The 24,964-nt window shown below is 38.9% G+C and overlaps 1 protein-coding gene across 5 annotated transcripts in view; it reads right to left on the bottom strand.

Moving 5' to 3' along the window:
* RBMS3 (RNA binding motif single stranded interacting protein 3) overlaps window positions 1-24,964 on the bottom strand; it is a 1,476,433-nt gene that overhangs the window by 1,182,691 nt on the left and 268,778 nt on the right. The window lies entirely within an intron of this gene.

The raw sequence follows: 24,964 nt of genomic DNA, 5'->3' as shown, positions 1-24,964 counted from the left end.
TGGGCGTACTGGCACATGCCTGTAGTCCCAGCTACTCGGGTGGCTGAAGCAGGAGAATTGCTTGAACCCGGGAGGCAGAGGTTGCAGTGAGCTGAGACCGTGCCACTGCACTCCAGCCTAGGCAACAGAGCAAGACTCCCTCTCAAAAAAAAAAAAAAAAAAAAAAAAAAAAAACACACACACACAAAAACGGATTAATTCAACAAGCAGAAAATAAGCCACATTATTATAGGTTTCCACTTGAAACAAACTGGTATACAAATGTGCAAGTTAATAAATGAGGTTGTTTGAGATTCAGTTATATTTTTGTTATAAGGAGATCCTTCATCTTAGGAAAGACCTGACTACATCATTGCTATCACCTCTGTGGGCTTGTACAATGCCGCAAGCTCATCTAAAACCATTCTTGACACCATTTTTTGGTGTCTGCTTCCATCATAGAGACCAGAAAGCTGACTACTCACTTTCTCAGCATTCCTTCTCTCTAGGAATGGTAACATGGCACAGCTCTGGCCAATGAGACATGAGTATAATTCTTCTGGGGGGAGTTCTAGAAAATTCTTTGTTTTCCTGGTGAGAGGGAAAGGAGAAGGCATGTACCATCCTATCATTCTTCTCCCTCTCTAAATGCAGATATGCTACACAGAGCTAGAGCAATCATTCTGTAACCATGAGGAAAAAGCCAAGAGCAGAGCAGACAGGCTGCCCCTAATCTTGTTGACCAGCTGAAGCAAAGCTTCAGGCTGCTACTTTTGCCTAAATTCTCCTTGTGTAAATGACCATAATCACATTTTCTGTTACTTGCAGAGTTTAATGATATACTCTCGTCTCTCATTCAAATTAAGAGTCAAATTATAGGAATTTGATTCATCAGAAACTTGTGGGTGCTTTAGGCAGAAAGAACAGAATGACAGAGGCATGAAGACGTGAAAGCGCTTCGTGTGCTTGGAAAATGATCAATAGACCAATACCGTACTGCCAATTCTTGTATTCACCATCACTGCATTCCATCTGCCTTTCAGGATTCCTATGTAATTCTGTGCTGGCCTTTGCTGATTCTGACAGCTTTCCTGAAACTCTGCCACAGAGAGGTTGGCATGGTGGGTAAATGCTGTGTTCTGCTGGCTCGATTCGACTTTCCTCTAGCATCTGCCCATCTGAGAAAGCAGGGCTGGGTTTAACTCTCAGGCCTTCCCAAACCCTCCCTCCACCACTGAGGCTAATGAGATTGGACCCTAGCACAAAGTGTGAGAAAGTATTTTGGTTTTTAATACGGATAAAGGAAGAACTAACAAGGTAGTAGCTAAAAGTTAAACCAAAAGCTTAACCATATTTCATTAGCGAGACACAACAGGAATGAACCTCAGATGTATCAGACTCTGCCACTAAATGATCGTGTACCTTCTCTGATATTCATTTTCCTAATTGTGAAATAAGATTAAATTAAATGGTCCTCAGGCTATTTAACCCAGCCCCAAATCTGTACAATTTAATGATTCTACACTTTTAGAGTGTTTAAATGATTACTAATATAGTGGCAACACTGAATTTCCATGGAAAGATTAGATTCCTTTCAATATTGTTTTTAAAAATACCAAAGAATTGTGTTCTTAAACCCCAGTTAACTAGGAAATGTTAATAATTCAAAATAGCCCCTTAACTGCATAGTTTAACGATTCCAGCTTCCCTGAATTTTTAGAAAGAAGCTGTGAGCTGGTTTTCCAGCCCAGTAATCTGGGCTTTAGCAAAGACTCTCTAAGTCTCCCTAAATCATAAGATTTTGGAATTCACTATCAGACTAATTTTTGAGGCATTATGTTTTGAGAACATATCTCATCATTGTTTAAAGCCACAATATGGATTTTTGAAATTGTAACTATAAATTTTACCTTCACTATCAGAAAAACAAAGCTTTGGCTTTTTTTTTAAATCAAAATAAAATTACAGTAATCAAAGTCAAGATACAAGTGCTGATATTCAAAACATATTTTAAAGAAAAGTGAGATGTGTGGCCTGCAGCATATGATCCAAGTTATCAAGTAATCTTGAAATGGGAAGGGCAAAAGATGGGCACTTGTGGATTTGATTGCAATAATAACTCAATATGAAATGCACTTCCGTCTCTCCTAAGAAGTGTCACAATACTTCCATGCCCACACGTAACATTTTCCTAAAGGTCACACTGCATTTCAGCATTGACTCAAGTATTATCAACTTTATAATGGTAATTGCATCTACCATCATTCACATACTTCATGTCCTTTCTAGTGCTAAGTACAAATGTAAAAGGCAGTAGTTTAACAACAAAATAACTGACCAACATTAATTATAAGCTTAAGGACATAATGTTCAGAATTACGTGGTATCTCTCATGGATGTGACTACTAAAAAAATCAATCTCATATCACAAATCATAATATCTGGTTGGGTTTCTTTGATGTGTTTTTGAAAAAAAAAAAACTACCCATAATATGTGGTTTGGGTGTCAGCTTAGACAAAAATAAAATTAACTGACAAACTAGCTAAAAAATTGTTTATATCCTAATTTTACTCCTACTAGTGTTCTTAGCAGCCAGTGGTTAATCAAAGAGCAGTGCCCAGATCAGAATAATGAGGCATGCTGGTTGAAAATGCAAATTATCTGACCCCAGGAATTTACAAATCTCTGGGAGTAGGATCCAGCAATTTGCATTTTTAAGAGGCTCTTCAATTGATTCATACTAAATTTTAGGAGCAAAGAAAAATTCCAGAATAATCCCAACACATCCTTCTACAGCCACATGTATTCACTGAAGGACAAGGTCCCAGGGATATTATTGATAACAATTTTCTCTAAGCAGATAAATTGAACACTCAAACTCCAGAGAGGTATTTCAGGAAACTGTGGGAAATCGCTTGGGAAAAAAGAATCTGATTTTTAATCTACTGATATAGATTGAACCTTTCTATTCAACCACAAGCCAATTAAATGGTTGAGCAAGGGCTTTAGTTTAGATACCCCAGCCCACTTCACCTCCCTGGGAAAACCCCTAATATCAAGAATGGCTGCTGCCCTTCTGATCTGTTTCCAACACATCCGTGCTTACCCCTTATCAAAATTCTTATCACACTGTCTTAGAATTGCCTTCTAAATGCAGCTCCCTCTTTAGAGTACACATTCACAAACCTATGGTAAGAGGTGGGAGTGCCAGCTGGGGCTGGGTCTTATTTACTCCTGTAACCAGCCATGCCTGTGCCTGGAATTTAGTAAGTTCCTAGTGAACATCAAACTAATTAATTAACAGCTTCAGGTAAACAACCCTATTTACCTTTGGCACATATCAACAGGAGACAGCTTCAATAGGGACAGTGGTGATGGAAATGGCATTCTTGATGGCAAGTATGCATTAAAAATGGTGAAGCTTGAGAGCCCCCATAGCTTCTGTAATTTCTTAGCAAGTGTAGCACCATTGGCCTAGACTTCAAAATATTGGCATGGGGAGCTCTACAATATGGCTTCTTAGAAAATATCATTTGCTGAAGTTGCTAGGGTAAGAAATAATGAAAATGACAGTTACCACTTTAAAGTCGACAGTGTTGGTTAATGGGCACATGTTGTACTGCATGAGAAGTCTCAGGAATACTGTGGAATAACTTTGAAAGAACTAAATGATCTACAAAAGCTAGGAGGAACTAGAAATCGAAGAAATATTGAGAGTAAAATGTTTACACTACTTTGAATCTTCTCTTTCCCTTCCTCGGGCTGGTAAAGCTTGTGGAAATCCAAGTACTTTATATCATACAGGGAATACAGGAGTAAGAGAGTGTAGAACATTTTGGTGACAAAGCATGCAGAGAGTGCTATTAGGAAGATCTTTTTTAACAGGGTGTTCTGTTAAACAAAGGAAAAAGAGGAAGTGTTGCGCAGAAGTCTGGAACACAGACCAAATTCAATGGCAATTTAGAGTTGAGGAACAATGCCAGCTGCTGCAGCGAGACTGCCAGCCAACCAGGCAGCCGCTGTACTCCATCCCACAACTGTCCTTTGCTTGGCCAGCTTCTCCCAAATCTAGTTGCCAATCACCATAAGATAAGGAACCTTGGGAACATGTATATTTTTCAGTAACTGGAGCTTTTCCTGGTATTACTACATTAAGCCTTGAGCATATTTGAGGAAAGAAAAATGAAAAACCAATAAATAGTGTTGAAAGGTGCCAACTGAACATCTGCATTTAACATCTTAGCATAAAAAGTCATTGACAAATATGATCCAGGATCCAACATGGTTTGCTCAGGCAAACCGAACTCTGGATGGCATAAGTTTTGGGATTTTAATTTCAGCTGGAAAAACATATTTCCAACTCCAATGAATTGAATCATGCAAGAAACGACACCAAAAGAGCAAGTGACCTAGACAGCAGTGACATTTTTAATAAGCAAGATATGGATAGCTGACTTAAAAATTATTCTTCCAGGGAAGAGACTTTGTTAACTCTAAGTAGTAAGACTCTACCCATGTTCACCTAAATAATAAGTAGCTACACAAGCCACAAGTACTCATACTAGGCAAACTAAGAAAAAGGAAACTGATAAGGAAAAAGAAGGTGGAGTGAAGTTCTGGACTTTCTTTATCAGCTTTGCTATTAAAAGAATGGCAAGATTTCCTCATTATAGCTGTGATATTCTGGAACAAATATTCCAATATGTGTTGCTATACCAATAAATCTTCACCATTTATTGAGAGCCTATGCAGTTAGTGTCCAGGAGATATATAAGAAACAATCTTTACCCTCCCCATCCTTTATAAACACAATTATGAACTAATTTCTCCCATTTTAATAATAAATTATCTAGCTCAGTTATGAAACACAAGAACTCTAGATTCATTTCACTAAGCCAAGGAGTTCCATCACATTCTTAACACTATGGAGACTCTTCCAACAATTGGGAAAGACATGCTACATAAAAGCTGACCTAAATCTTTCCAGTTTTAATAAAGCCCCAGATCATTAAAGCTATGACAAGCAGCTCACATATTCTTTATCTCTTTTTAATGCCAAGCATCCTTTGGCATTTTTTTCATGATTACATCAATCCGTTTTATTTAACCTTTCTCAGTGAGCCCTAGTTTCCAGACTTTCAGCCATTTCACTGCCCTCCTCTGGACCGCCTCCGAAATCTCCCTGTTCCTCCTTCCGAAATCTGCAATTGGACAAGTTACTCATTGTGCCTCATTCCAATACAAAATGCAAAATAAAATAAATCTAAGCTAGCCTCAGCACAAATATAAAAGGGAGAAAATCTCAATACAATTAACCAGTAAAGATTGATTTGGTAACTATGTTCAGTAGATTTTGCCTCTTGGTTTTACTTATTTTCCAGTGAGAGAGGAGAAATAAATGAGTCTTATTTAAGGAGACCTAACCAAGCCTTTGTGCTTTGCTTATAAAAAGCAGATGTGGAATAATAGAGACTCCATCTTCCTCTAGGAGTTAAAATATGGCACATATTTACTGAAATCCAAATGTTCCTTGCCGAGTTTTTATTTGCTTGTTCTTTGAACCCCACTTCACTTTAACTTTACAACAATTTTGTTCCATATCTAGTATCTGCAAGGTACTCTGTTAGCAACAGGGGTTACAAGGATGCTGGGGTTCTCCTCTGAGAGGTTTTTACCTCTTCCTCCTCCCACTCCGCCCCAAAGAACAAGTAAGCCTAATGTCATCAGTCTTTATCCTATTACCGTGTCATAATTTTTTAACAGAACCTATCACTATTCGAAATTATCTTGTTCGCATATTTGTTTTATTTGACATTGTTCATGTCCTACATGAGAATCTAAGTACCAGGAGACCGGGGTTACCCTTTTTTTAACCATCACTTTTACCAGTAATGATGTCTCAGTATATATGAGATGAATGAAATAATGAATGAAGAGACTCAGTTCTTACCCTCAAAGAGGTTACAGTTAAGTGAGGGAGGTTAACACATACATAACTCTACTATAAGGAAGAATATGTAATTACTAAGGGCATATAACTGCCCTAATTCTTAAGTGTTATGGGTGCACTGTGAGAGATCAAGCCCATTTGGAAGATTCTAGAAAGACTGTGGTCAAGATGTGGCAGTCATTGTACTTAGCTATTTTAAATGTACAGTTAGCTAGAATCCATATGCCAAGACCATAGCATACACAGGCTGTGCATGTTGTGTACTGCATGAGGGAGCCATTCACAACATAAAAAAATTATACGTTGGTATATTACAACACTTTTCCAGCAGTTGTAAAGTGCCTTGCTGTAATAAAATTGGCATATTAGGACAATTGTCCAACCAGTGGAAGTAAAATATCTTGGGAAGGGTACCTTTTTCTCATTTACAAAAAGGTGCCTTGTGGGCTATCAATGGTCTTACATGTGCAGGGTTGACTTTAGGCACATGTAAGATGTTAGGCCCAACTTGCTAGCCTTGGGCTTTCAGTATCCTAAGCCAGACGGAAGAGGTAAAGGTTAAGAGGTTTCATCACAGAGACGGCTTTAAATAACCAGAATGTGGGACCCAGGCTCTAAGGTGCCCTCCAATGACCGCTGCTTTCTGGTATTCACACCTCTCTGTAGGCCCCTCCCATATTATTCGACCAATAAAATACTGTAAAAATGATAGTATGTCATTTCCTAGACCAGGAGAGAAGAGACTAAGGTTTTCACCTTGGGTACGCTCTCTATCATTTACTCTGGGAAAAGCTACAACATGGGTCACCCTATGAGGAGTCCCATATGGTGAGGAATTGAAGCCTCCTATAAACAACCACATGCGTGAGCTTAAAAGCTGATACTCTAGCCTATCAAGTCTTCTGAGACTGTAGCACTAGCTAATGGCTTGACTGTAGCCGTAAAAGGGTCACTGGGCTGGAGCCACCTACCCAATCTACACTCAGAAACTATGTAAGATAATGTTGCTTAAGGCTGCTAATTCTTAAGGTAATTTGTTATCTACAGCAATAGATAACTCATGAACCTTATTCGCAGAAACACTATTCACCTTTAACTATGGTACAAGTAAAAGTCTGTAGAAAGCATATAGCATCCAGTGAATCATTCCTAGGGGAAAGAAAGACATTATTCTTTTGAAACACAGAAAACAGGAGTTTCAGGATTTTTCCCCCTTTAGGACTTTCGAGAAAAATTAATTCCCTGAATTTTTGCATTGTTATTTAACATGTCTTGCAGTCACTTTCTTCAAGGAGACAGAACCAGCCATAAGTCCCCGAAGACGTGAGCACAAGGTAACCTCCAGCTCCCTTTCTGCACAAAACTAAAAAGAGCGAACAGGATGCTCAGTAAATAAATAAGCTTCCTGTTATTAACTCAACTTGATCTTGCTGCATCTTACAAAAATGAACTGACTCACTTTAGCTACAGGGCTCAATCTGCCAGACCATGTCTCAGAGAATCAGAAATCCTCCTCTACCAGCTCCATAGCAGGGCAGTGTAGGGACTCCTGTTTTCAAGCTAACAAGAGAAGGTGAGGCATACACAGCATCCATAAGGAAAGCTTGAGCTGACTCACTGTTTCCCAAACTGGGTTGTACAGAAATTGGACCCACAGAATGGACTACTGAAATATGGTTCTTTGGTCAGTTTCAGGCAATACTACACTTTCTAAACGTTCCGATTCAGGACTCAGCAAAATTTTTCTTTAAGGGGGCCTAGAGTAAATATTTTAGGCTTTATGAGCCATATGGTCTCTTTCACAATTCCTCAAATTTGCAGCCATAGACAATATGCAAACAAATGAGTGTGGCCGTATTCCAGTAAAACTTTATTTGCAAAATCATTCTTGGGTCAGATCTGGCCCACAGGTTGCTGTTTATATAGTGTTCTTATCTCTCTCTTGTATGTTGGGGTATGAGGAAAGCAGGAAAGCTAACACACAGAGGACACTGCTCTCTTGAGGAATTTCTGGACATTTTAGCATATAAAAGGCACTGAGAATTTCTGATTCAAAGACCTATTCATGGATCAATGTGTTAAACCCAGTTTCCCAATGTTATTTGTCCAGTGAACCTATTTACTTATCTTCTTCTTCCCTCTTTATCTCAACTTATTTACTTATTGAATACCTATTAAACATCTCAGGGAACTGGTCTTCCTTAGAACACACCTGAGTAAGTGAGTTATCTAATTTGTAGTACATATCAGCCTGAACATATCAGTCTGAACAATTTGACCCTAAATCTTCAGAGTACTGGTTTGGAACTTGGAGTATCAATGAAGACTTTAAGTAATATCTTAACTTTCTTAAAGAGGATAGTTTCAAAGATAAAAAACTTAAAAAGTGTTTGGTTTGCGACTTCTTTATGGAGGATTGATTGAGTGACTGCTTGCCACATTTTCCTAGGTCTACTCCCACTTGAGAATTGGTCACTACTTTGGGAACTTGTGAAGTAAAAATCATCATATTGGATCACTACCTCCAGAAAATGTCAAGACACTAGCATATATAGAATTTAAAACTCAAAGCTGGGATGGGCACAGTGGCTTATGCATATAATTTCAGCACTTTGGGAGGCCAAGGTGAGGATTACTTGAGGCCAGGAGTTTGAAACCACCCTGAGCAACATAGCAAGACGCTGTCTCTACAAAAAAACAAAAAGAATAATAATATTAGCTGGGCGTAGTGGTGCACACCTATAGTTCCAGCTACTCAGGAGGCTGAGGAGATAGGACTTCTTGAGCCCAGGAATCTGAGGCTGGTATGAGCCATGACGGTGCCACTTTTCCTCCAGCCTGGGCAACAGAGACTCTGTCTCCAAAGAAATATAAATAAACAAAAACCAAACTCAAAGTTGATTCCACTGGCTGGATTTGTGGATTGAAGATTTTCTAGCAAGTGTTTTGGAAACTTGTAAAACACATGTAGTGGTGTCAGGCATTGTCAGAGTTCTTTTAAACAAAAGAAATCTTGAATTTCCTCATTAGTCACCCATGATTGCAGGCAATTGTTGCCAAGAAAACCAATCCTGGTACAATGTGGGAGTTGACTACACCAAGGTATTAATACCAGGAGGCAGGTATTGGAGGCCATCTTGGAGGCTGCCTACCATATAAGGTATATGAAAAGAAATCTGGGAACGTTTTGTTTCTTTTAGATCTGAGACTAATTATGTGGCATTAATCAAGTCATTTCTGCTCATCTATAAATTGAGAAGGTTGAACTAAAGTCAAACTTTCCAGGAATACATGAGTCTTTAAATATTCATATGTCACATTATATATTTTCAAGGTGTTTTCATAATATTGCTGTCATACAGAGGACAATATTAAATGGGAAGGATCTGGCCACAGGCTAGCTAGAACACAGTTTCTGGGAATGTAGCTGCCCCTAACCAGGATTCCAACCCAATCACATTTTCCTCAAAGCCATATGAATTCTCAGGAGAGTCAGACCTCCCTGGACTTAAATGCTACCAATGCACTATAATCCACAAAGCTTTTCAAAGATTGAAAGTGGTAGAGGCATTTGCTGAATTTTAAGTGTGGTTTAATTAACACCTCAAAAAATTAGAGATCCTTCTTTCTATCCCTAATCACAGAGAGACATGAAACTCCCAAGTTTTCCCCTATAAGAACATGTCCAGAGACACTGCGCAGCCCTCCACTGTCATCCTGAGATTTCCTCTCACCTCTTTACCTTCAGCATAAAACTAAATGGGAGGACCAACTTCTCCTCTGCAAAAGTAGCAACGGATTCCCCCTCAGTTGCAATGAGCTACCCAACCACTGGCAGTTGTAACAAGGCTCCAACTTGACCATTTGGCCGTAGGTACCGAGGAGAGCATAGCCACAGCTCCGGCAATGAATCATCCTCCATGCTAACTGTCAGGTAAAAACTGCCCTCAGTGTGCGTGCTTCTCAAGGTGGGTGTGCTTACAGGTAGAAAACATTTAAAGTCTTGCTCTATGACTGAATGGAGTATGTCAGAGAGAACACATATATGACCTTTCTTGAAAATGATCATATAGCTAATCCTCGTGGGCATAAATGGTGTAGAAAAGTTTGAAAAGTATGTCAATTTTTCCCCCAAAGAAACTAAAGATTTTATAATTATTAAAAGAAGGAACAACTTCTATAAAACTTCATCTAAAAAAGCAACTGTATACCCTTAAAATACTCATTAGTAAGTTGGGGGAAAGTTAATTATTTCAAATACAGACTTCTGCTTGGAAGAATATTGTTGCCACCTACATAAATTGAAACTGAAAAAAAAAAAAAACGTGGAGGAGGGACATGAAGTGGAGAATTGAGCCTAATTTTTGGAGAGTAAGATTTAGGACCAGCACATGTAAAAGCAGTCACAAGCATTAAATGGAAAAAAAAAAAATTAGCTGCCCAGTGTAATGTGTATTTAAGTGGAGTCAATTCCAAGAAATTGTGGAAAGGCTGCCCTCTTCAGACACACTATTTTTTTTTTCATTTTAAGTTGCTATAGATTTTTCTATATACATTTCTCTATAGAGAAAAATGGAAGGTGGTGTAAAATATTTTTAATATTTTGTACAGAGCTTTAATATGTAAAAGTCAAACAAGTATGTGGAAAAATGTTATTAAGTACCTGGTTTGCCTGTCTGGACTTGCCTTGAGTATGTATCTTATAAGTATTCCACACAGTTCTTGAAGTAGCTAAGCAAGCTTTAGAATCCTGAGTAGTAATTAATTAATGGAGCTGTCTGGGGCCAAAATGTTTACCTCAACTGTCATGTACCTAAGTACATTCAGAATAACCACCTGAATTCACAATAATTGGCTTTCACATCATTAGAATTTTTAATAGCTATGATGAACTCTATACTTATTCCACACAAAACTCTTGTTTTCTGTTTTATTCCTGTCATTTTGAATAACCTGAAATGACAATTAAGAGAGTTCTGTCATAAAGGAAGACATTGTGCATATTTGGGACCTTTGGGAGGCACTAATTCTGCTGTCAGCTGAGTTTCCTTAAAATGTTCTATGGCAGGTGGTAGAGAGAACTGCGTGGAAAACTTCATTTGAAACACAACTTGTTTCTCCATATTTCCTGATCTTTTCTTTTTCTTTCAAATGTTTACTTTTTCAATGACAAAATGCAAGTTATGAGTCTAAAAAAAGATAGATTCCAAAAAAACATACCCCGAAACAAATTTTAATTCTTTATAGTCTATCCAGAGCAAAACTGAGGAAAAAATTTTTTAAAAAATTCCAAAAAGTCAGAAAATGCCACCAGTGTATTATCTTCTGCAAGAAGGATAGGAAGAAATGTACTTTGCAAGGTAGCCTCTTTTGCTTTATAACTACAATGGAAAGAAAAGGTATATAATATGCTCATAAACAGAGGTCATTGGGGAGGGAAATTCTAAACATCATGTTTGAGAAACAGTTGTTTATGAAAATCATGTTGGAGTTTGTAGGAAAATAATGTGTGCAGCAATGATAATTGTTGATTTACATAATACTTGGCTATGTAATATACATGTGCATTTGTGCAGACATAGTATAGAACTTGTTTATAATTTGAGGCGACTGGGCTCAAAATAAATACATGTCAACGTGTTTCTTCTCTGGCTTTTAATATTCAGTTTCGTGTATAATTGATACACTAAAATTTTTATGATGGTTAAAATAAGAGTAAATAAATTATGAGGATTTAAAATATCATCCATCTGCCAGGAATACTCGGTTTTTCTTTGAATGGATACTTAACAATTGCCATTCTTGAAGACACTTCTAGCAGATTAAAAATTTCTTTGGCTTCTTGTGCTCCCAAATTACTCAGGTCTAAACTAAGATTGGTAAAGAACCAAACTTCAAACATGACCACATGTTTTATATTTATGCATAGCTTAAATTCATAGCATTTGGGCAGAAAAGCCAGCATAGCACCAAATGCTGAGCTTAGACTATACCTGTATACCGGAATAAAATGAGGGAATTCCAAAAGGAACCAAGAGAAGGTACTTTCTACTCTACAAGTAAGGCTTTGAGGTAAAAAGAAGATAATCACATGTGCCATAACTTCTGGGAATTCAAATATAAGCAGATTTGCTTACATAATTAAAATTCTGTGAAATTATATTTTGAACATGTATTCAAATACAAATGCTACATATGTATGTTTATAACATTATAAACTTGTAAAGTTCATATATAATATAAACTTAAGTAATATCAATTGTATATTATTATATAGGTAATACCTTATAAATATATAGTATATATTTATATAATATATACAATATGTTATATATATGTGTATATGTATTACTTAGATTTATATATTATAAACACAAGGATATATTTACTTGTGTGTATAATACACAAGTACGTCAGTTTCCCCTTATTTGTGTCTTCACTCCCATCCCCACCCACTGTCAACCACAATCTGGAAATATTACATACAATAAGATATTTTGAGAGAGAGAGACCACATTCACATAATTTTTATTATAGTATATTGTTTTAACTTTTCTATTTTATTACTAATGATTGTTAATCTCTTACTGTGCCAAATTTACAAATTAAACTTCATCATAGGTATGTATGTATAGGAGAAAACAGTATATATATATATGATTTGGTATTATTTATGGTTTCAGGTATCCACTAGGGCTTTTGGAATGTATCCCCTGTGGATAAGGGGGACTACTATATTTATAATGCACTACATATATGTTATAGAACATATTACATATAAAATATAATATATATTACACATTATATATGCATAGTACATAATTATTATAATGTGAATGTTATCTAATGTTACATATTATTTATACTACATATTATATTGCTGCATATGTGTACATACAAAACCCCATGTAATATTTCAGAGATTTCTAAAGGTTATCTTAATTGTATGCAATTTCTACCTTCCATTAGGACACTAGAATATAACCCCTTTCATAAAAGATGATGCCATTGTTATCTGTTCTTCTCACAAGAGCACCTCACAAGCCTTCCTACTCCTGCAAACATGAACTTATCTCTAATATTGCGCTCAGCAACTCGATGCTCTTTCAGATCTAAGACCAATTAATTTTCTTATTGATATTGGCTATTTTGGCCTTGTTCTGCTGACTATTTTAATTACAACTTTGTGGGATAATTATTGATGTCTCTATCATAAGTTGAAATGAAAGAAAGAGCAAGTTACCCAGGATGTGTGAAAAAGACAGTTAATGGTTAACGCTGGGACAAGCCTGCTTGATGGGCATGTGGGTACTGTAACCACTGAACCTCCCAGCCTCTCCATGTTTTCTGTGGTTTGATTAGCAAATATTATGAGGCACCAGATGATTCTTAAGATACCAGCACAATCCTTTTAAAAGGCCTCTGAAACCTCTTCTTCCCTCACATGCACATTAAATAAGCCAGCATTCACACCAACTTCCCCTCACAGACTGGCCATTATGAGCTACTGGTTCCATAGCACAGACACATGCCAGGGGAAAACCCCACATTCAGAAGGGTTGTTTTTTGTGATTAACTGGTAGAATCAAGAGGAGAAAAACATAACAGGGCGAGAGCCCGAGAAATGCATAGCCATTTTTCCCACATGAGCAAAATGCTCATAAAAACAAATGGTGCATAGAGCCAATAGGGCAAAATTCGGGCATGGGCTTGTCTTTATAATCACTTATAAAACTATGGGAGAAAAAGGAAGATGTCCAATGTGACATCCTAACATATTTTGCTGTATACTTCTTGGCTTTGTTAGTGAGCAGGCAGGAGTGGCCCTTTCTCAAGGAAAACCTCACGCTTCACGGCATGAGCAGGGACACACATGACCAACAGTTGTGTTTGTGAAAGCACACATAGTTCTGGGCACATACAACTCCTTTAATCACCCAAAGGAAAACTATTCCAGTCTGGATAAGAGAAAAGTCCCATAGCTGTGCGTAGAAGGAAACAGCCAGGAGGTCTCCCAAAAGCACCAGCCCTATCTTTTAGCTTGCTGCTTCAGGATTTCCCATTGCTGTGCCAGGTCTGAGGTCCATGCAGAATGTTAGACTCAGAATACTGGAGCTAGAAATATCTGTAATGAGCATCTGTTGAGTGGCTTGCCTAGTTCCCATTCTCACATTTTTTTTTTATAACAATAGCAGATTCCTTTGAGAAACTCCTCCACCCTCACTACATAGCAATTCAGGGGCCTTGTCCTCCAAATGACCCAAGCCTGCCAGGCAGTTTCCTTACCAAAAATTTGGATCTTGAATAGAATGGCCCCAAAGGCAACTAGAGGTGATTCATCCTGACAGAGGTGCCCTGGAAAGACCATTTATCAGCTGCTATAACTGTCCCAGATCCCTGGAGCTTCCCTGGTTTTTGCCTTTTCCAAGCATGAAGGCTCATTTTTTAAATTTTAATTATATAATCTACAACATATCTGTCCATAAATTTCATTTTGCTTGAGTTAGCCAGGGTTTGCTTCTGTTAGCTTGAAACCATAACTGGTATAGACCATTACCAATTACCTTGTATCCAATTTATTTGCCAATCTATACTGCACATTATGTTCTGCTCATCATATACATGATTTTCTCTTTATATATATATACACATATTATATTATAGTACATTCCATTCTACTATAATATACTATGCCATATATTTTTTTCATCCTTAAAATGCCCTAATGGTAGATTTATTCATGCAATTACATTAGAGATGAGGAGATAATGGAAGCGAAAATAGGCTTCACCAGTGTACATCAGGATCACCTAAAGGCTTTATTAAACCACAGACTCCTGGTTCCCATCTTCAGACTGCTGATTCAGTAGGTCTGAGAGGGGCTCTGAGAAGTTATTTTTTTTAACAAGTTCCCAGATGATAATGTTGCTCATCCAGGACTACATTTTGACTTCCACTAGCTTGAGTCAATGCTTCTCAAAGTTTAATGAGCTTACAAATTGTTTAGGGAATAGATTGATTCAGCAAATATGGGGTGTAGCCTGAAACTCTGCATTGCTAACAAGCTCCAGGAGATGCTGAGGCCACCGGACCACAATGAATAGCAAGGGATCACTTGGCTGAGCCAGATCTCACAGTAAATAACTGCCAGAGCTACAACCTGATTTCAGGTTTGCCTTCTCTTATTCACTCTACCGCTTCCCTTCAAAAAATCTGGTCTTTACAAATAAGAAGTCTGAATCCCAGAATGATCACATAACTTGACCAGATCTCACAGCTGGTTAGTTATAAATTCATCAGCGCACAACCCCAGTCTTTGACCACCAGCCCAGGATATCATCCTCTGTAGTGCTCAAGAGTTCACCAAGTATGGTGCTTTCATATCCATTCCTCACTGCAACCGGATAAAAACATCAAGGAAGGGACAAGGCCAGCATTCATTCATGTTTCACTGACAAGGCAAGTAGGCAAAGTGCAGAGTAGAGAAACAACCTGCTTACAATCACTCAGGTGCCAAAGCTCGACCTGACCAAAAGCAATTCTAATGCTAAGTGCAGTATCCCTGTCACCTGCAACAGTCCCCTTTCAGAGGAGGCAAGACACACATTTTAGCCTTAGTCTAAATTACGGAAAGACTGTAGAGAACAGGTGTCAAAACGAGTGATCCACCAGCCCTATCCAGCCCATAGTGGTGTTATATCCTGACAGAGTTGCCCTGGAGAAATCATTTATCAGCCTCTATAAATGTCCTAGCTCTCTGGAGCTTTCCTGGTTGTTGTGTATATTTGTTTGGTTGGTCAGTTGGTTGCCTTATATTTAAATATTGGGAACTTTTAGATTATAATCCAGAATGAAAATTGTGAAGACCTGGCAACACAGAGTCCAGATTCACACTTTTCAAAAATCAGCTCTGACCGTAAGGAGAGGAGCACTGGGGCATGTGGCTATTAAAACAGCCACAAGGTCTTAGATAATGGTCATTAAAGCAGCCACATGGCCAGTCATATGAATTTATATGATGGAAACTAAAGTAGCTTCCCCCCTTTGTAAGGACAAAGAAAAATACTTCAGTAAAGTCCCCAGTCAGTCTTCAGCTTGGAAACCCTATGGGCATTAAAATTTGAATCGCTGAGAAAAATTAGAGGCCCATGAAAACAGGGCACTTAATTGCCAATATTTCCTTAGGATACCTTTCAGGAAGGTGCAGAACTGAGCCAGGTTTTTAGAAAAGGTTGTATCTGTTCAAGGACTGGAGAGAAAAATCCAGCATGCATGCCCCTGTCCTTGCTGTTAAATGAAGGTGGCATCTCACCTTTGAATGACAGCTGAGTTCACAGGTGCACTTTCTCTCATACAAGTACAAATTGCTAACACTGCCTAAGTAACCACAGGGTCTCTACTTATCATAAAATCCTAGCACTTTGATTGGTGATGGTTTGCTGGTTTGGAGAATACTCTGCCTTTTTAAAAATTTTCATTTTCTCTATCCTCATGGATTAGTGGTCCCTGTTGCACACAGCCAAGTATGTTCCTGAACGAGGCCAAGGATCCAGCTGGCAAAATCCTGCTTTAGCATAATTTTAAATCGCCGAGTCAACATAATGCCACTCTTCTGTTTAAATTACTGAACAATTAGAGCTATGTGGGATGTAATTTCAGGCCAAGTCCGGCCCTGTATGCAGCTTATTCTTTTGTTATTGTTGTTGTTGTTAAATGGCTGTACTAAAGCATATACAGAAGTAGGTTGGGGTCAGACTTTCAGGGAAATAAAATTTATATACAGAATGTAAACACTGACACCCTGTTTAAGACAAAAGGTTTGCCTGTAATTCATCACACCTTTAAGACCACAATCATGCGCGCGCGCACACACAAACACACACACACACACACATACACACATACATACAGAGAGAGAGAGAGAGAGAGGGAGGGAGGGAAGGAGGGAGGGAGGGACGGAGAGAGGGGGAGAGGGGGAGACAGGGGGAGAGAGGGAGCGAGAGGGAGCGAGAGGGAGCGAGAGGGAGCGAGAGGGAGCGAGAGGGAGCGAGAGGGAGCGAGAGAGAGCGCGCCCTGAGAGGGAACAGCCCTATCCTCTTGTGTTCTGCTGCCTCCTGCCTCCTTGCCGCCTGAAGGTAGAAATAATGAGCCTGCAGAAGGGAGTGACAGATTTTATCTCGGAGACACTGACCCGAATGACTCCATTAGCATTGTTCCAAATGAAAAGTCGCCCTTCCTCTATGGGGATAGGAGGGGGCTGCCAGGGAGACAGGAGGCAAGATGTTTAGCTTCCATTTGGAACCGAATCCTTCCCTAGAACCAAGGACATGTTGTGCCCTCATCCCTGCATCCCACAGCAGCCAGGCCCTGTCTATTTCTGTGCGACTTGGCTGCAACAGAATACGAGCCTCTCAAATCAAGTCGTGCTATCCACCCCTCCCTGTTTTAGCTGGAATCCATAACCCCTTTCAGCCCTAGTCACAGGTGTCCAGGCAGCCCAAGTGACTGATGCCCTCCAGCACAGCCCCGTAGCATATCATTCACCAGTTTCTCTTCTGAGACCCTTTTCACATAGAAGATCAAAGCCATTTGTCATCCCTAGAGAGCTGACTTTCCAGAGGGAACCATCCTTTCCAGTTCTGAACCAGGACAGGAAAGGGAGGTGAAGTAGGGTAATAGAGGGGAGAAGAAGATGACAGACAGACAGACAGACAGACACACACACACACACATCACCATCATCATCATCGCAGACTCCTGGCAAAAGCATCTCATTCAACAATGGAAAGACCCACTAAATCTGAGATAATAGTTCATTGGACGTCCACCTTTTATTTTGGTATCAGATGTGTTTTAATACAGAGATGCTGCTGATGAATAAGTTTGGGGTTTAGTGTGGCTATAATTGCAAACTTACTTGCTGTGGTACTTGCGCAAGTTTTAGTAACTTGGGATAAATACCTCTGAGGGGCCAGTTTCTTCATCAACAAAATGAAGATTTCAGTTTCTACTTTGCAGAATCTTGTAAATTAAATGCAAAAAGCAATGGTGCACTTAGAACAGTGCCTGGCATATACAAGAAATTCAATATATATAGACTAATAATAATATTTGAATAAACCCTATAAATGCAGTCAAGAATTCCATATGTAAAGGTAGCCTCTAAGCGTGTAAGGCTTACAGATGAGTCCATTTCTGCCTTGGATCTGTATTGCCAAATGAAAGTTTTCTTGAACCATCTTCCTCACCAAGTACTGTTTTGAGAAGGCCCACACTGCTAAATCAACTTTTGTTTATGACTGAACTTAATAAGAGAATGAGGATCCTGAGTGACAGCTCTGTGGCAGGACTGGCTAGGAGGAATATTTTAAGTATCTCCCCAAACTGAGATAGCTCCTAGATAGTCCCTCATTGCAGACAGAGTATCAGTAAGTCAGAGCATGCTGGAAACCACTGAGTAAATATAGTACATCTTCCAGGAGCTTTTTTTTTTTTTACTGGATGGTAATTTAGAATATAATTTTTAAGTTACATCAAACATGGATGTAAGTTAAACAAAAAGAGAAATAGCGTAACATTTTTAACTTAAACACAAAACTTCAAAAGAAATTCAGGCCTGTAGGAGGCTATTCAAGGCTCTTCCCCTAGTCCCCAGGGGGTAGGGACCGTGTTGCTGAGACACACTAGTTCTCCCCTCAGTCGCAGGACAACCTGTAGAGTGGAAGTTCTAATCACCATTTTATTGGTGAAGAATCAAGCACCATTAATCTGCAGTGACAGAAAACAGATCAGTGGTTTCCTAGGGCCAGGGTCAGAGGAACTGACCACAAAGGGAGATGAAGGAACATTTGGGGTGACAAATATTCTACATCTTGATTGTAGTGATGGTTACTTAGATGCAAATTTTTTCAAAACAACAACAAAACCTATGCAAGAAAAATGGGTATGTTTTATTGTATGAAAATTGTATCAAAATAGATTTCTAAAATGTTTCAATTTTTAATGAAGAGTTTAAAAGAGGCTGTTGGCTGTGAATCCAATTGCAGAAGAAAAATTAGACCCTATTAGAAATTTAGAAGGCTATTGTGAGGATGGGATGGAGAGAAATAAATGTGGAGGCGGGGAAGGAAAGGAACGAATGCTGAGCTGTAACTGGTAATTTAGATATCCAGGAAAGCAGAGGAACTTCACATCAAAGGAAGATAGGAGGAACAAGAAGAAAGAGGGGAGAGGTATGCCCAGCCCAGTGAACAGAACTTGCAGGGGGCAGGGTGAGCCCAGGGCAGGGCCAAGGACCTGACATGTAGAGGAAATTCAGGGCAGGAGAGGAGAGACAGGTGGACACAGAGGCACTCCCAGACACAGCCCCTGGTTCCCTGAGCCATCCGGATCGCACCATGTAAATTTCACTACTCTGGGTCCAGGTTCCGGTTTCCTGCCCTAGTGCTTCCAAACTCAAGCAGGGATTTTCAGAGCCCAGCTGGATTAATGGAAGCTGTCTCTCTCCCTTTGGCTCCAAGGGCCATTCTCCCTGGTCCTCTCTACAGAGCTATTCTGCTGCCAAGTGTGGCTTCGCCAGGGGGTTCCATACTTAAAAAGACAGACTTATTTTTAGCTCCCGACAAATCCCTGTGGCTTTTCAATACAAAGGAAAGATGAGTGACTAGGCTTACTCCTTTCTCTTGGCTGGGGGAAAAGAAAAAGGAAACGAAAAAAAGAAAACCAACCTGAAGTTTGTCGCTATGTCGCTTTTCATTTTTCAATGTTAATTTGGAAATTTGCTTCAACTTGCTGTGAACCTTTCCACAGAAACATATTACACTGAACAGAAGTGTTTTAAAAATACTGGCGCACTCTGGTAACCGTCTGTCACTCTTTGCGGCACATAGCAATTTAAAATTATTGGAGCTCTTAAATTAAGTGCTTAAATTTGAAGGTGATCACCACTTTGAGCATGTGGATTGCACAGCTATCTCAACTATAACAGTGCTTCAATTTCCTTTAAGCAGGTCATTTTAGGGAGCGATAAGGGAGTCTGATTGCCCAGCATGCATTGATTTAAAACTACTGGAGTCGTCAATTCATTTCTACAAGCACTTCTGTTTGGGTGCAATCTTACTCTGACGGCTTAAATTGGTCTAAATTGTTCTATACTGCACATGCCCAAAACACTAATGTATTTTAGTAATCTGCCTTTTGGGGGGCAAAATTAACAATAATTTCTGGCTAAGCCAAAAACAGTACACTAGCAGATGTATTTGCCTTTCAAAAACACAAGGTCACCTAGGTGAGATTTTTGGTGTGTCTAATGTCTAAAAGATGTAAAGGGAAAATATGTATTGGTTTTTCAGAGATATTTGGCCTAACATACTGTATTCAATTTCTCAAAAATAATATAAATTTTATCAGAACGGAATACCTGTTGTAGAACTCTGTGTCCTTACTAGAACCCACAAACTAATATTTTATTGCACCCAAAATACTGAAAAATCATGTTTTGCAGTCTGTCTGAACATAGGAAATAAAAAAGCTTTTCTTCAATTCAACATACCCCAGGTAAGTTACAAGGAAAACAAACAAACAAAATAAACCACAGAGTATTAAAAAGGAAAAAAAGCCAATGCGTAAATGTCTTAGTTAACAGATCCCAAAAATCCCATAATCATATTTATATTCCCAGAAAAATAAGTTTTGCTCTTAAAAATAAGTGAGGAGATACACCTAATGTTAAATGATGAGTTAATGGGTGCAGCGCACCAACATGGCATATGTGTACATATGTAACAAACCTGCACGTTATACACATGTTCCCCAAAACTTAAAGTATAATAAAAAAAAATTAAAAAAATAAATAAAATAATGTTACACACAAAAAAATAAAAAAAAAGTAAGGAAAGGCTGGCTCAACTGCAACAGAAATTACAATAACAAAACAACAATAGTTAACATGTATCAAACACTGAGTGCTTATTTCAGGCAATCCTCACAGTAATCCCATGAGGTAACTATTACAGTCCTCCTTCCTTTTCTTTAAAACTATTTTTTATTAGACAAATTCCTATATCTGCAAAAATATATTTTTAAGGCAGGTCAGAACAAGAAAGTACTCTCTCAGAGCATGTCGTAGCAGTTTCGTTGAGGTATGGCATGCATACCATAAAAATTGGCCATTGTAAATACAAAATTCAACTGATGGTCATTAAGTTTATAAAGTTACACAATGATCTCCGCGATCCAATTTTAAAACATTTCCATCACTCCCAAAAGTTTCCCTGTGCTCATTTGCAGTCAACCCCCACTACTAACCCAAAGCCCAGGCAACCTCTGATCTAGGAATTTTGTACAAATGGAATCACGTGCTCTGTTGTCTTCTATTTCTGTCTTTGTACCCATAGCATAATGATTTTGAGGTTTGTGCTGTAGCACATATCAGTAGTTCTTTCCTTTTTATTGCTGAATAGTATTGCACTATGGGGCTATACCACAGCTGGTAGACATTTAGGTTGTCTCCATTTTTGTTCCATTATAAATAATGCTATGAATCCTGTGTGTATGTCTGTGTTGACATACATTGTCATTTGTCTTGGGAGGAAACCTAGGAGTATTGGTGGTTTATAAATTTATGTTTAACTTTGCAAAAAAAAAACCTGCCAAACTATTTTACAAAGTGGCTATTTTATTTTACATATTTACTTTTTCACTAGCAATGAATATAATATCATTTTACTGAGAGGAAAGGGAAGTTCAACAGGATTAGGGACCTTGTATGAGATTACACAACTAGTAACTGCAAAGCGGGGGTCTGAAGCTGAGATCCCTGATTCCGTATGAGAGCTCTTTAAAGTCTCAAAGTTAAATAGATTATTCAAGGTTAAACAAATTTCTCTGTTGCAGGACTTAAGAGGATTTAATGCCCCATTTGTTATTAGGAACTTCCAAGAAAAGTTAATAGCATGCAGTGTTTCTTCACATATTGCTCACGGGACACTTTCCTATCACAGTACCTGTGTTCTGTTGAGTTCTCTAGAAGCAGAGCATGAGACAGAGACCTGGATGCATATAACCTGTTGAAGAAACGAATGTATAATGGGAGGAGGAAAGCAGGATAGAAAAGAGAAAGGGGCTAAACAAGGATGGTGCTATGGTTTGCATGTTTTTGTCCCCTCCAAAACTCACATTGAAACTTAATCCCCAATACACCAATGTTCGTGGGTGGGGCTTAGTTGGAGGTGTTTAGGTCATGCGGGCTCCACCCTTATGAATGGATTCATCCCAGTATAAAAAAGGTTTGTGGGAGTGGGTTTGTTTTCTTCTACTTTCCATCATGTCAGGACACAACATTGCTCCACTTTTGCTCTTCTGACACAGTTTTTCTCCCCTCCAGGAACAGTTTTTCTCCCCTCCAGAAGAGGCAGTGTTCAAGGCACCATCTGAGAGACAGAGACTGGGCCCTCACCGGACAGAAACCTCCTGGCACCTTTATCTTGGGCCTCCCAGCCTTTAAAACTGTGAGCAATGTATGTCTGTTCTTTATAAATTACCCGTCTCAGGTATTCTGTTATGGCAGCAGTAATAGACTAAGACACTTGCTTTATTACTTACTGCTTGCTACTGTAAAGGAGACAGAAGCCTCAGGTAGGATCCAGATTTGCCTGTTTGAGAGTGAGGAGATGCTCTAAGACACACACTACAAAGCAGAAGTATCCTCCCTGGAGGCAATGGTACAGCATTTTGTTCCCCAAGGCAGGCAGTCATTAGCTGTGGGCTCCCCCTCCTGAGAAGGGGGAGGGAAGGAGTAAGAAGCTTCTGGTTTTGGTGCCTCCCAGTTGTGGAGAGCAATGCTCCAAAGAAGGTGGCTGCTGTGAGCCATTAGCAGCCGACAATCACTGAGTGCACTGTTCTGGAGATAGAACCTGGGGTGGAGGGAACCCACAGAATACATTATAGGATACTTTGTACCCTTCCATTGAGATTAACATGTCAAGCTCTTTCTCACCTCTGGGCCTTTGCACTAGCTTTTTAAACTTGAAAACCTTACCCCCATCCAAAATACAAACAATCTGGCTTCTCACCGATCAAGTCTTAGTGCAAAAGTCAATTCGAGAAAACGGAAAGAGAAAAGAATAGTCATAGTGGTTATGGTGGTAGGGGTTAAGAATTAGTCATTAAAACTGACTATAAATTTTCTGCATGACTGATGACACCCCAGTCATCAGATAACTCGGAAAACAACAAAGCACTCAGGGGTACAAGGCACTTCTCTCGACTTTGAGTCACTTCTCTCAGAATCACAGGACTGCTGGGTATCACTCAGGACAGGTTAGGTTACAGTACAGTAACAGCTAGTGCCCAAATCTCAGTGGCTTAAAATAAGTTCATTTCTTGCTTATACTACACATCCATGTGGGGCACCAGAGGAGGGGGTGGGGACGCTCTGTTACCAAAGTCACTCACTCTGAGTCCTGCTGATAGATCAGCTATGAATCAGAACATTGCCAGTCAGCAGATACCACTTTTGACCACAGCTCATTGGTTTAGAACTGCTCCTAGGGTGTCACCCTTGCCACCAAGGGGCTGAAAAGTGCAATCCTGCCAAGTTCTTAGAAGAGAGGAGACCAGGTGAGGAATGTGTAGCCATCCCTTAAGGCTTGCCTTCATCCGATCTATAAATAGTAGGGCTCTGGTTTCTAGTCAATAAAATAACTCCTTTCTGATGGTCTCCTGTGTTGAACTGGTTTTAGAAAGAGCAAAACTTGGTGTGAGGATAAAGAGCAATTAAAGAGGGCATGAGCAGTGGTTAATGAGCTAGCAAACATTTCTAAGAGAACACTAAAAAAACTACTAAATTCCAAGCCACTAGCCCAGTAAGTTTGCAGTATTTTAAGATGTACAGAGCTTTCCTCCTCTCACTTCGAGGGAAAGGTTGACTTGTTTCTATTTCTAAGGTAAATGAAGGTCAACAAGGCCATAAAACTTATTTTAAGACCAAGCCAGGACAGTGATCTGACAAGGTTATAGAACAGGAAACCTTAATTAAAGTTTCCAAGTTAAGAGAAAGAAATTAACTACTTGATTATATTGTTCTATGTATAAAGAAAGTCTTTCAAAATCCTATATAATTTTGCAAAAGTTCTTTGCAATGAATTTAAAATAAGTCATCTTTGTCAAGGTACTTAGATTTATGACACAAAGGTAGCTTTTAGCTTAATTGTTATTTTTTTCCTCAGAACCTTCTACATGAACAACAGTCAATTAGGAGAGACTTCTTTTACTACTCAGCAGATATGAAGCTGCTGAAGTGTACTTTAGATCCTTTTTTATGAAATTAGCTAATTTAGGATTCTTTCCCAGTTGCCTGAGTTGTCTAGAATAATATGAAGTTCTAAATTTTTTTTAACGGAAAAGAGAAAACAATCTATTGAAATAGTATTGAGGCAATGTAAGCATAAGCCATCTGTGTCAGTCATGCAAAATTGTCTCCCAAGGTTTAAATTAAGAGGGATCACAGAAAGCAGCTGTTTCTTTCCACGGGTATAGGGGGAGCTCAAGAATTGCAATACCCACCTAAGAGTCAAATCTCAGCGTATCTAATTTTTCTTATACTTGCTTTTGTATTTGCTTCTTAGTGAAAGTAACTGATTAGAGAAGTAGGAAATTACTTGGTAATTACTTGTTACTTGGTACTTGGTACTTGTAAATTACTTGTTACTTGGTAGTCCCTGATCTCATCAGTTCTTTGGCCATACACACCTAACCCAATAACTAACATGAAAGAGATGTTACATGCTAAGGCTAAAGAATGCCATGCCTCTTTTTTTTTCATATTTGTGGAGTATCTTTTGTCCAATTATCTTAAAGCAATGCATAGAGAATGGATACCTGTTTTAATAGCATGCTGTTTGACTGAGAGATCTGTCTCTTTGTTCCTTCTACTCTGGCCTTTGTGATTTCCTCAAATATGCCACACTCCCACCTAGGCCTGCATTACATCATGCATAAAATGAAGGTGTTTGATTCTTGAAATTGGAACATCT

The sequence above is a fragment of the Pan paniscus genome, chromosome 2 (assembly GCF_029289425.2).
Source record: "Pan paniscus chromosome 2, NHGRI_mPanPan1-v2.0_pri, whole genome shotgun sequence".
Classification (NCBI taxonomy): domain Eukaryota; kingdom Metazoa; phylum Chordata; class Mammalia; order Primates; family Hominidae; genus Pan; species Pan paniscus.
This window is presented reverse-complemented; position numbering and strand designations above follow the sequence as displayed.